At 36.4% G+C, this 14,253-nt stretch overlaps 1 pseudogene across 1 annotated transcript; it reads left to right on the forward strand.

The window, feature by feature from the left end:
• The first annotated feature begins 3,143 nt into the window (after window positions 1-3,143).
• Window positions 3,144-14,112, forward strand: LOC146528033 (fatty acyl-CoA reductase wat-like; annotated as a pseudogene). The gene is made up of 11 exons (XR_014879140.1): window positions 3,144-3,355; window positions 6,715-6,869; window positions 7,067-7,159; window positions 8,327-8,449; window positions 8,787-8,941; window positions 9,049-9,165; window positions 9,793-9,902; window positions 10,921-10,982; window positions 11,079-11,295; window positions 11,755-11,935; window positions 12,604-14,112. The product of XR_014879140.1 is annotated as a fatty acyl-CoA reductase wat-like (transcript).
• The last annotated feature ends 141 nt before the right edge of the window (window positions 14,113-14,253 follow it).

Genomic DNA, 14,253 nt, shown 5'->3' on the forward strand with positions numbered 1-14,253 from the left:
ACGGAGGTTTTGGGAATCGAAGGTGTCTGACCCCAGGAACTTAAAACGCTCCTTGAGGTAGGATGGTGTAACAGGATTGAAAAGGATGCTATAAAGAAGAGTGAGGGCATGCAAGTTACGCCTGTATTCTATTGGCAGCCATTTCAGTTGACTACGATACTGAGACACATGGTCATGTTTCCTTAACCCAAAAATAAATCTAATTATAAGATTTTGCAGACGCTCAAGTTTATTTAGTAGTTGCTGGGACAGATCTAAGTAGCATGTATCAGCATAGTCTAGGATAGGTAGAAGGAGAGCGTGGGCAAGAGAGATTTTAGTCTTTAACGGTAAGACGTTCTTCCATCTTCTCAATCTACCTATGGTACAAAAGACTTTACGACTAAGCTCAGATACCTGAGACGACCAGCAAAAAGAACCATCCATCCTGATTCCCAGATTCCTAACACTCTCACTAACCTCCAAACAAACATTATCATAAAAAATTGAGGGTAAAGGAGAACGTAATTTAGACAATTGTTTAGAGCTACCAAATATACACACCTGAGACTTGTTGGGATTGACAGAGAGCCCAAACGATTTACTCCAGGAACTAATGATTTGTAAATCTGAATTAATTTCACTAACCGCATTTGGTATATCGTTTACAGCTGCAGTTGTGTAAATTTGCAAGTCATCAGCGTAAAGGTGGTACGATGACGATATGAGTTGAGTGAGAGTGTTAATGAAAATGGAAAAGAGTAATGGTGATAGTACACTACCTTGTGGGACGCCAGCGTTTATACTGCAAATTGATGAAGCTTTTCCATCAAGCTTGATACTTTGTCTGCGTCCGTGTAGGTAAGAGGAAAACCATTCAGTAGCTTTCGAGGAGAAGTTAATAGATTTTAAAATAGATAATAGAACATCGAAGTCAACTGTGTTAAATGCATTAGAGAAATCCAGCAGAACAAGTAAAGTCACTTGCTGGTGTTCAAAACCGCATCTTATATCGTCGCAGACTTTATTTAGAGCTGTAACTGTGCTGTGCCCAGGACGGAAACCAGATTGGAAAGGAGATAGTATGTTGTTATTGTGTAGGAAAAGATAGATTTGTTCGTGTACAATGCGTTCAAGAACCTTAGATAGGAAAGGCAGTATGGATATAGGACGATAGTTTGAGAAAGATGCTGGGTTAGGTACTTTAGGAATAGGGATCACAATTGCATGACGCCAAGCATCAGGGAATTCGTTATGAAAGGGAAAAGTTATAAATATGGCACAGGACAGGAAGAATTGAGTTAAGTGTAAGAAGAATCATGCGTCGACTAATATTATCAAACCCAGTAGCGTCGGATTTAATTGACAACACATGCTTGCGAACCTCCGCTTGTGAAATAGGAGAGAAAAGGAAAGGTTTTGTTGCAGGATTAGATTTTGATGACAAGGAGTGAAGGGTTCTTGCTTTAGTATTATCAGCTAATACATTGACAGAGGTAAAAAATTTATTCAGCGAGTCCAAATCCGTACAGTTGTTTAAGGTAGCTGAATCATTGGTGCGCCGGTCCCCTATTCCCATCGCGTTCAGAAATTTCCAAGTTTTTGCGGGATTGCTATTGTCAATAGACGAGAGAATAAAATTACGTCGTGCGTCTCTGCAAGCCTTGTTACATCGGTTCCGTAGTGTTTTGTACCTTTGCAGATTTGCGTCCGTAGGATTTTTCTTGTATTTTGACTTTGCAGTATTACGTTTGGACATAAGCAACTTGATATCTGAAGTTAACCAAGGAGCGGGGAGATGTTTTATTTTAACAGGCCGGAGCGGTGCGTGACTATCAAAAAGCTCTGTCAAAATTGAATTAAAAATATTCAATTTGTCATTGATATTACCGGCACTAAATATACAATCCCAGTCAATACAAGCAAGATCGTTCATCGTTCAACTGTCGGCTTCCGTTTTGGTGGACGTATTTTATATGACAGGTAGACAAGGTCGTGGTACGAAAACGCATCAGCTGACATTTGACCAAAGCTTGCAACACGTTCTGTTGATGATACAATCATGAGGTCTAACAAGGAAGGCGCACAGCCAGGAAAGAAGTGGGTAGCGTTCGTAGGAAAAATATTTAAGTTGGCACTGTTGATAATATTTTTTAATCTATTCGTACGAAAGTCACTCTTAATCAAGCATGTGTTGAAGTCACCCATTATAATGGAGTGATCAGCCCCTGGGGCATATCTATCTAACAGATCCTCAAAGTCATCAAAGTAGTTTATATGTAGGTTGGGACTGTAAAATACACCAAGTAAGACTTTGAGAGTGCCAAAAAGGACTTCTATTAGGATATGCTCCGATGAGTTTGAGTAGGCAGAAGGAGATTTGTGTAATATTGAGAAAGGAATGTGACTGCGGAGGTAAATGGCTACTCCCCCTCCACCCTTCTCAGTCCTATCATTGCGTATTAGGTGAAAACCAGGCAGGGGAAATGCAGTAGATGGCAAACCTGGCTTAAGAAATGTTTCAGATATTAGAATAGCGTGGATATTTTTTAAATTAAATGAGTCGAGCAAATCTGTATAATGCGCCGGTAAGCTTTGCGCATTGATGTGCACAACATTAAAATTTTTAGGGAAATTATTAAACTTGTTTTCAAGGATGGAGCTAAGAGGATCCGAAATGCTATAGAGACTGCAATCGGAAGCTGTCGAATCACAGTGGCGAAATGAATCATTATTTGTACCACTGAAGCTGCTATTACTATCCATAACGAACAATAAATAAATAATTAAAATATAGATGCGCAATATATATATATATATATATATATAATTGTAAAATATATAATTATAAAATATAGAAATATAATATATATCAGTATAATAAATAATTTAAATTGTTAAAAAATTATATAAAAATACTTATACTATATTGATATAGATAAAAAACAAAATAAAAAATAAATAAAGTTTAAGTACGTTGATAAAATAAATAAATTTATATATCCAAAAACTTAATTCACCTGTCAGCAGTGTTTTGATATTCAGAAAAACAAGAGAAGAATATATATATATATATATAAAATCCAATTATTAGCGTGTAAAGAACCGGATTTTAGTGAGAATGCTTGCTACATAATCTGTGGTGACAACACTGTCAGCTGTCATAACAGCGTTTGTTTACAAAGAAGTGACATTTTATTAGTTTTTGTCATTGTTTATTTTTTTAATAGATGGTTATTTCGTTGTACCCATTCCCTTTTTTGTATATTATTAAAATGTAGTTAGGGGGCGCCGAAAAAATTTCGCCCAGGGCGCCGGTAGTGCTAAAACCGGCACTGCCCGGAGGGCATGTATGACAGTGGACGAGGCGCAAGAGGTATGTAAAGACCGTAGCGTTTGGCGCTCCGTTCTCTATGACTACCGCGCTAAGTATGTAAAAAAGAAAGGAGTAAAGTCACGCATGGGCCACTAGTACTTAATATTTTCATGTGTATTTTCGTATTTTCATGTGTTGCGTCAATCATGTTAATTAGTGAATTAAATATAAATGAATTTTTAGTTTTGAACTATTGTGGATGATTTAGCGTCACAATATAATTTATTTTAACCAAAATATTCAGGAACAAAGAGTTCAATGTGAGGTTTATATAAATAAAATTCTAAAATATAAAAAGAAATACAGAAAATAAATAACTAAATCCAAATTACAATAAGCGCATATTATACGTTTTAAAATGTAGTCAATATACCCATTGTATTCAAATTATATATTTACGTGAACTACGTTATTATTTATTTCTGACTCCCTGAGTACTTATGTCCTATAAATGACGTTCATGCAAAAATTTGAGACTCCTAGCATTTAGTAACGAATGACAAAGACAAATGTCATTAGTAACGAAGTTTCATACAAACTTTCAACCCCAAAAACAAACCCTTAGAAGTTGAATATTGCAAATTCCCGTCTTAGCGAGCACCTATGTCCTATAAATAACTCCTAAGCAAAATTTGAGATTCCTAGCACGTGTAATTTCTGAGAATTCGTGATGAGTGAGTGACCTTTCGATTTTATATATATAGATAACTAGCGGCCCGCTCGCGGTTTCATCCGCGTCAACTATGTTATTATTAATTTCTGTCTCCATGACTACGTCCTAGTGACGTCTCTGCAAAATTTGAGACTCCTATCATTTGTAGTAACAAAGTTTCATACAAACTTTCGACCCCAAAAACAACCCCTTAGAAGTCGAATATTGCAAATTCCCGTCTTAGCGGGCACCTACGTCCTATAAGTAACTCCTATGCAAAATTTGAGATTCCTAGCACATGTAGTTTCTGAGATTTCGTGATGAGTGAGTGACCTTTCGATTTGATATATATAGATAGGCTGGGGCAGAAGTATTTTCGTATTTTGAATGTATTATTAGAAAAAATCAAACCTCTTTGGCTGTATTGAATGTAACGGGCTGGTTCCCGCCAATTTTAAAATCTTTTATTTAACTTGCAATGTATGTATGTGTGCTGAGGTGAAATCTTTGAGCTCAATTTTAAACTAGATATCTTCAACTGATTGAGCTGAAGCTTTGTATATACGTTTAGTTTTTTTTAAGCTTACATTTGCACGCTTATGTCCTACTATACTATATATACTATACACTTAACAATGGGGTGTATGCACTAATTTTGTAAGAAATCAACTATAAATATAAATAGTTTGTTTCGTTGTGACATCTAAAGTTCTAAAGTATACGATAATTAAGTAGACCAAGTAGTAAGACTAAGTATACGAAAAATATTCGGCCATTAAAATAGTTTTAAGGTATACGCACAAATTTAGAAATAAAAGAACGCCCGACCATTGTTACATCGTAAATTTTATAAGAGTCTATCGCGACGATGAATCTTAATTGGGTCGTGAAATTGAGAAATATAGGTGTTTAGGACACAATTGTACAGTAGTTGACGATAAGCCGTCGGTAGCCGATGCGAGACCGGCTGCCTTGACAATTTTACGTGTAAAGTGATCTTTTTATATACATAACACATTCCTCATAATTTATGAAGAAGGTAAAATAGTATATATATTTTTATTTGTTTTTACATAATATTCATAGTAAAACAAAATAATTAATCTTTTTTTAAACATTTTTTAGATAATTATTATTTTTTATTTTATTTTTTGCTTACAAAAAATACAAGATATGTCATTTACAATATTTTATATGCAGTTTTTTTAAATATTTAACCCAATTGAAAAAAATATAATATTTATAATATATTAAATATATTTTTATTATCATTTTTGAAATTATTATTTTCTTAAATTATCAATCTATAGATATATATAAAATCGAAAGGTCACTCACTCATCACGAAATCTCAGAAACCACATGTGCCACATCTCAAATTTTGCATAGGAATTATTTATAGGACGTAGATGCTCGCTAAGATGGGAATTTTCAATATTCGACTCCCAAGAGGTTGTTTTTGGGGTTGAGAGTTTGTATGAAACTTCGTTACTAGGAGTGTAAAATTTTGCAAGGACATTTCTTATAGGCCGCAAGTGCTTACTAAGATGAGAATTTCCAATATTGTTCTCCTGAGGGGATGAAATAGGGGTTGAAAGTTTGTATGGAATTTTTTTTAAATCGCCAACGATTTTTATAAGGTTTGAAATTTAGACTCTTAAAAATATTTCATTGAACACGTGTTTCATTGTTTATTAGGATTCACCCTCTAAATTGACAATATTTTCATAAATGTATTAAATAAGTGTTCATATAGTTCAAGCGGGCGAAGCCGCCGAAGTTCACTAGTACATTATTAAATAAAACGTATTCTATTATAATAATTTGGAATTATTCTATAATATTTACTTACGACTATTTATAATTTAACACAATGTCTTAACCTAAAGCGTTGACTAATAGTCCTCAAAATTTCAGCTTTGCTAAGATAGCGTAGGTCTGAAATGGTATGAAAATTGAAAAACGTCAATTAAACGTCGTCTGCTCGTTCGGACTTGTCATTGCGTAACCTCCTGAACCATGCGGTTCGTACTCAATGCGTACCATCAGTGCTATCTCCAAAAGTTTTTATTATAAAGTTCAAAATATTAAATTTAGACTTTATAATAAATATGTGAATCAGCTTAATGCCGTCTCCCGCACACCGGAAGGTGTGTGGCAGTGGGAACCTAGTGTTAAGGCACTCCGTTCCCCACTTGCCGCCAAATTCTGAGGTATTGAGTGTTGAATGGCGGAACTCAACGCCGCACTTTGCCCCTACACCAGAGCAAAGAAATGAAAATATAAATTTAAATAACTAGGTATTTCTTTTCTTCTAGTGGAGATCGAACACACAACCAGTCATTTGACATACATTCACACTTTGTGTCCCTGCGCGCGCTATGACTGTCCTCTACTGACTAATAAATATAAACCTAAATAAATAACTTCACGATTTGTCCCGCATATTGTATGGTAGGTACAGTAAGTGTTCAGACAGTCCGTTTCTTACTCCCCGCCCAATTTTCCGAACCGAACTTTGAGGATTTGAAAATGTTTCATTTTCTTGAAAATTAAAGTAATCGGACCCACAATCATTGTAAGTAAAAACTAAAAAGACCATGTCCCAGGCACACCGTATCCTCTTACCTACCTAACCGGTGTCGCCGTAGAGTTAACAACATTAACCTGAAGTATGAAAAAAACTTACCTTATTTTTGTCCACCAGATGGAGGTACAAAGTAAAACAGACATCAAAAGTGACAAGCACATCATGGACAATATAGAGGATTCACAGATACAGGCGATGTTTTCGGGGTCGACCATCTTCTTGACCGGAGGTACTGGTTTCTTGGGGAAACTTATGGTAGAAAAATTGTTGAGGTTAGTTTGCAAAAATATTTACTTGTCATAACATAAAGTAATTACAAATAAAGCTTCATGCTGTATGCCGCGTAGAGCATGATAGGCAGAGGGAACCTAGTGTTAAAACACTCCTTTCCTCACTTTGCGCCAAATGTCGATCGAAAACTGCCTCAACGGGGTGCAGCGTGAAACTAAGTATCTATTTTATTTTTCAGATGCTGTCCAAAAATAAAAAGCTGTATCTACTGACGCGGCCAAAGAAAAATAAAGAAATAATGACGAGATTGCAAGAACAGTTCGAGGACGTTGTAAGTAACTACTGTCAACACATTAGGTTCTTCGTTATTGTAGAGCGGAGAAATTACATATTTTAAACAGGTACAATCATTTACAATAACTAATTGTCAAGGGAAATTTGAACAGCAATTACAACAAGTATGGGCAGAATCGACCGGATTATTACCACCCCTGGTATTTAAAACTCGCGTTAAGTAGTGACTTTATGCCACGCGTTTCGCATTAGAGAATGCCGGGCTCCGGCGCCCAACTCCACTCCTCTTAGGAATATGATAGTGGCACTTGGAAAAACCTACCCCAGGAGCGTACCAGCTCCTCTGATGGTGGAGGATTCCTCCATGCATCTTGAAGATCAGGTCGTCCTTCGAATTTTGGGGTGGGCATAGTATAGTACAGGCAAGGCAAACAAAATGTACGCTACACGGTAACCCTTGCCATGCTTAACTTGGGCTTTCTAACATCAGGGGTCTAGTTCCAACCTGAATGCCGTCCACCACTATCTTGAGGTGGCACGACGGGCCTTGTTATTTCTGACGGAGGCTCAGATTTCCCCGACCGAGCGACACAGCCTATCTTTAATACCCCAGCTACAGAATAGGACATAATTTTATACCTCATGCCGGGGTCAATTTCCAATTTTGAAGGACAACTATTTAACTTTCTCTGTGACTCGAACGATCGTGTCCGACTCTACTCTTGCCTGTAAAGTACAGTAGTAATGCAGAAACGGATCGAGTCTCGGAGTACATGCAATCGGCTATAGACTATATGCTCTCACTGAGGTCTTGATACTTGTCGTTTTTCGTGCGCACTACTTCTGGTATTACACGGGGTTATGTGCAGCGGTGATTATTAACCATCGGGTGTTTGCCTTGTCTTTTTCTATAAACATATTTTCCATGTACAGGCAGCAATTTAGCATTTAACATTTATAGAAAAACGGGCTTTTTGCACGCGGGTTTGCCATCACATTCCCAACCTTCCTAAATTATAGTGGCCCTAATTCAATTTTTTTGCTCTATTTTTTCACGCTGTATCCCGCAAAAAGTGGTGTAGACGGAAGATAATTAGTGCTAACTCACTCTAAATAATTCATTCGTTCTCTGTTCTATATGTTTGTTTGTATCTATTATATTATGTTTAAAATATAATTATAATATAACACTAATTGTTGACAGCTCTACGACAAATTGAGGAAGCAAATGCCGGACTTCATGGAAAAAATTGGCATCATCCAAGGAGATATGGGAAAGCCTGATTTAGGTATAAGCGAAGACGATCGAAATAAAATTATTAACGAAGTATGTATACTTATTTTGATAACTTATAGCTTTTATCATACTCGGAGTGGTCAGAGACAAGGAGCGTCAAACGTTACAGTCTCATCCACTAACGTCTAACATCCTAATGTCTTCCGGAGTTCCTCATGTTTTTGACGTGACCTTCGTCCAGTATTATCGATTCTGTGTTCTCAAAGGTCAACCTAGGTCTCTTCATTGCGGATTCGGTCTGAAATCCTCTTTGGAACCCAACGCTGTAATTTGTCTACGGAAGCGGACAAATGTCCTATTATGCACGACGGACAAGCATGACAAAAATACAAAATCATATTATTTAATACAAAAATCTAAATTTAAGGTAGAATTCATCTTTCACGGAGCAGCAACAGTTCGTTTTGATGAAGCACTAAAGACAGCTGTCGCCATCAACGTGCGGGGAACTAGAGAAATTTTACTATTGGCTCGTTCTTGTACCAAATTGCGTGCCCATCTACATATTTCTACGGCTTACAGGTAAAAGTAAAAGAAAGGTTCACGATGTGCGCATGAGTAGGTATGTACCTTTAGATTATGCAGTATACTCAATAGTTATTCATTGTTTAATATGATTTTTATTTTAGCAACTGCCCATTAAGAGAAATTGATGAGAAATTCTACGACAGTAACCTCCCTGGCGACAAGCTTATTGATCTTGTGGACAACATAAATGAGGAAACCTTAGCCAGTATTACACCTGGGTTAGTATAGACTTTTACTGTATCCATCTGTCTATCAAGAGCATCTATCGCATCAGCATCGTGTGGAAATATCAAGTTGAAATTAGCAACAAATATTCTAGATCACAGTCCCTTGGAGCACAGATAAAAATAAGCTTCTAGTTTATGCAAAAATTCGGCGCGCGATCTGAATCTATAGGGTACTTACTATCCTGTTTATCATCAATTTTGAAATTTGGCGGCGTGACAATTTGCAATTTAAATAAAGGAAAAATCCAAAACCTAATATTAAATTTGCCGACAAATGTAGCCCTTGTCGACACACTTGATATTTCTATAACTTTGTCAGGTAGTCTTATGCACCACAAACCTAACCAATTATCTCAAGTCAGTACTTGAGATAATTGGTCTCTCTCTCTCTCTCTCTGAAATACATAAGATGGCCTGTGTCTAAAGTTACTTTAACCTCTCCTTCTTTTCGGATTTAAATAACCCTAAGACGTGACTCAGAAGGGGAATTCGAGGAAGGAGTGATCTTCTTGACCCAGCGGAACGTGAACATGTTCTTCTTGACTATAGACGCAGTGTTCCACATACAGCGTATGGTTAGAAAATATATCATTTAATATAAATTACGCACCTTTTCAGGTTATTAGGCGAATTCCCCAATACATACTCGTACACGAAATCGGCAGCCGAGGATATTGTGCGGAAATATTCTCAAGGTCTGCCCGTCGCTGTGTTCCGTCCGTCTATAGGTAAATTTTTTTATGACGTCATTAAACCCCACAATATATACATAAAAATACAAGTAAAGATTTTTAATGTGTGCATATGCGGCCTTATCACAGATGATTCTTCCAAGCAAACTTTAAAAAAATTAAAAAGGTGGCTAATGACTTTACCAAAATTGGTGATGATTATAATAAAATGAAGAAAGCGTAAGACCACCGCCCCGCCCCTACACCCTGTATTTCTACCAGACCGCTTCTTCAGCAGTATTTGTTGAGCCCTCCGGGACGTTTGTGTATGGTTATTTTAAGGTACTTGTTACGCTTGTAAATATTAAAATGATATTAGAATGGTGATTCTTGATATTGATTGATTGGTGAGATCTATATCCTCGTTGGATCGAGCTCACCACCGCAAATTGACCTATATGTTAGTAAAACGCGTGCCACACACCCGCAGTAGCGTCTCGAGTGTTTTCTGTGTTCAAACAAGGAACCATAGGCAGAGACTACAACATATACCGGAGTTCCAGGACATAAAACCCCCATACCCGTACGAGACGAACGGACATACACCAGAGCTGGCACATAAAATACACACTTACTAATCTCAGAACCATAGTTGTATACATTATGTCAACGACCAACGCTATACAAGCATAGTTTACGCACCGCGAGCGCACCACGAGACGACTTCAGTCACGACATACTTAGATAAGGTCGTTATAACAGTTTGCATAAGCACATCATGTCAGCCTCCGTAACGTCCAATAACATTCAATATTGTCATTTTGGTCAAAGCTTATTCTAATAGCATAAACAAGACAGCTATGGGGTTTGAATTTCACTCAATAGATGTTTTTTTTAACATATTGAATTCCACCACTCCACACCTAATGTTTCGAAAATTAGGCGGTGCCTGGGGGACGTTTTAAGGAACTTTCCTTCTGTCTACCCTAGTATATGCGGAATACAGCGTGGAGCTAAAAGTTATATTATAATATGTATACCGTATAATATGTGTTCAAATTGATTTTGTTTTCAGTAATCTCAACTGCGCAGGAACCCGTACCAGGTTGGGTAGATAATGTGTACGGACCTACTGGAGTAAGTATTTTTTATGTATGACAAATATTTGGGAAAAAAAATATTTAGCGGCGTTAGGTTAAGATAACAGAAAAGAGATTTTTTTTTATTTTCCAGGTAGTTGTAGGCGCAGGTGTAGGCATTCTCCACGTGGTGCTCTGCAATCCATCAGTGATAGCGGATATGGTTCCCGGCGATTTCGTAGTAAACGGATGTATAGCAACCGCTTGGAAGACGGCAAGAGACTATCCGGGAAACCATGAAGAAGCTCCAGTGGATAACTTGCCGATTACTTATAATTATGTTTCTTCGGAGCAGAATCCTATGACTTGGAGTAAGGAATATTTAATGCAATTTTTTAGGACAACTTACTTTGTATAAGCAATGTTGGATACAGAGTCTAGTCTAGTAAAGTCTATAAACTCAAATAGGGAGTAAAAGAAAATAAATAAATAGAGGAACAGTTGAACTGAGGCGACTACTCAGTCCAGTATGCTCATCTAACATCTCATAATTATTTTAAGGTTTTAAGTGGCCAACGACGAGTTCGATTCCCACTTGGGTGAATAAATTATTTCCTCGTTCTGGTAACAAGAGCAAGGCAAAACGTGACGTTGAGTCCCGGCAGTCAACACGTAATGTCTCGAAAATTTGACATAAATTAAGGGAACGAAATGCATTATTACTAGGTTCCCTCTGCCTACGCTCGTAGCTATGGACGGGATACAGCGCGAAGCTAAAAAATAATCAAAAGTCAAAATCCCCCAAAATAACACAATATCTCTCATTTCAGAATTATTCATGAAATACATTGAAGTGTACGGAATGAGAGTGCCATCGATTCAAGCTATATGGATGTGCCTATGCCTGATAACACCTTATGAATTTATATACAATTTCTATTTTCTCGTCCTCCACTGGATACCGGCGTATATAACAGATTTCTTTCTTGTGATCATTGGGAAAAAGCCCATGTAAGTATAAAAGTACGGTTCGATACGGTTCGTATCGAATTTTGAATCTTTTTTTTAATTATTATTTTACATATAGACTTATAAATAAAATATTTTCTACTTTATTTTACAACTAAACTTACAACTAAATTTATTAGTTTTTTGTTGTTCCGGAAACAATTAGCACCAGTTATTTGTGTTGTAACTTGTACCTATGCAAACCTATGCAAAGTTTTAAAGCATCATTTCATAATTTAAGAATCATTTCTTGAGCAAAATGAATCATAGTTATTTTACAATTTTTTCTTTTATTAGTAATTAGCATTAAATTATTCAAAAAATGAGGCCGTTGTGGCGCAGCGGCACAAGGTGTGACTGTAACGCGACGGTTGTGGGTTCGATCTCCACTCGAGGAATTTACATTTATATTTCCATTTTCTTCGCTCTGGTGTCGAGGCAAAGCGCGACGTTGACTTGTGCCCCTCAATACGCAATGCCTCCAGAATTCAGAAAGTGTTGAACGGAGTGTTTTAACACTAGGCAAAGGGAATGCCTACCCTGCTGGTGCTGTGTGCGAGATACAGCGTGAAGCTGATTTGATTTGATTTTTTATTCAAAAAATTTATTATTCTAGTAGTCTAACTTAATTATGACAAAGATGACGTTGAAGATTGACACTTTAATTTCAGATTAAAAAAAGCATACGCCAAAATAAAGAAATTCTCCGCTGTCATCGCTTACTTCGCTCAGCGGGAATGGAAATTTCACAACGGAAACACATTAAATTTGTACAAAGAAATGGATGAAACGGATAAGCAAATGTTCAATTTTGATATGGAATCTTTAATATGGGAAGAATATATGGAAAAATACGTAATGGGCGTTAGAATATATTTATTGAAAGATCCCGTAGACACAATACCTCAAGGTCGTAAAAAGCAGTTTAAACTAATGTTAATACATTACTTCCTACTTTCATTAATTTACATTGGACTATTTAAATTTGTAGCGTTTGTCGCGAAATTTTTAATATAAGTTTTCTGTTAAGTTAATTTTTAGAATCCAGTGCGAATTCCTCAATTGGTATGAAGGGTTTGATCTAGTATGACAGTGTTAGCAGGTTCAATATGAAAAACGTTTGTCACGGTGTGTTTGATTTTATTTATACACATATACCTATTATAAGTCATTATAATAGTTAGTGATAAATTAGTTGTGTATATTTTTAGATAGTCTACCTCAATAGATTAGCGTTTTGAAAGCGAGTTTAATGAGGAATAACCACTAAATTTAAGTTTACTAATGACCTAGCTTAGTTAGAGTTTTTGTTATATTGTTTTTTTTATATTTTAACATTTGAGTAAACCTGGACTAAATAAAAAAGTTACATAAAAGTTTTAGAAACAGTATGTCTTTGTTTACATTTTGTCTAATGCCAAATGAATAGGGTTTAAGATTATTAGGGAGTAAGATTCAAACATAATTGAATTCAAAAATTTTCATTTTTTTATATGTATATCCAATATTTTTTAAATATAGGTACATCGACATATTTCTTTTATATACATACATAGCTTCACGCTTTATCTCTAGTCGGGTAGTCGCAAAACGCTACAGCCTCTACACACCTCTTTCACCTCGTGTACTGTTATCAAACTCTTCATACGCTACCTAAAATGTCCCTGACACTCTCCCTAATCTCCTCGAGTTCGCCTAATGGAGCTGAGGATACTGGCTCGTATGCCGCTAACAAGAATACTCTTGTTATCCCCAGCTTGCAGCGAACCCAAACCAGCCTCGGGTGATCACTAACGGTTGATCCAACCGCTGCACTATTGCTTATACTATTGTCATATAAAATATTTTTCTCTATTTTTTCCAATAATTGGAATAAAAACTGTCATTTTGAATATTAAGCAGAAGACAGTGTATCGGTCTGAATAAATTCTTGTGATACATGGATATTTTTGTATTAATGTAGATAATAGTGTTTGCAGAGATTTTCTTTTTTATGTATAACAACAGGTCGCTTTTGGAGTAGCGGCGTAGTTCTGCCACTCAATATGCAATTGGGCAAAGTGAACGGAGTGTCTTAACATTGGCATTAAAACAAAAAAAAAATGCTTTCCAATTATTTCCTTAGTGTGCTGTGAAAAATTGTATACTTGTCTAGCCTGAATAAAAATTCATAAACTACAGTTAAAATTTCATTTTCCGCCACGATAGCGTCAAGAAGAAAAATATACTAATCTATATATATAAAAGGACTTGTCCTCACCGACTGAGGTAAGACGCACGCACAGCCGTAACCGCTGTGCGTAGAAACTTGAAATTTGGAC

The sequence above is a fragment of the Heliconius melpomene genome, chromosome 20 (assembly GCF_056956725.1).
Source record: "Heliconius melpomene rosina isolate 202511_hmr_F chromosome 20, ASM5695672v1, whole genome shotgun sequence".
NCBI classification, from domain to species: Eukaryota; Metazoa; Arthropoda; class Insecta; order Lepidoptera; family Nymphalidae; genus Heliconius; species Heliconius melpomene.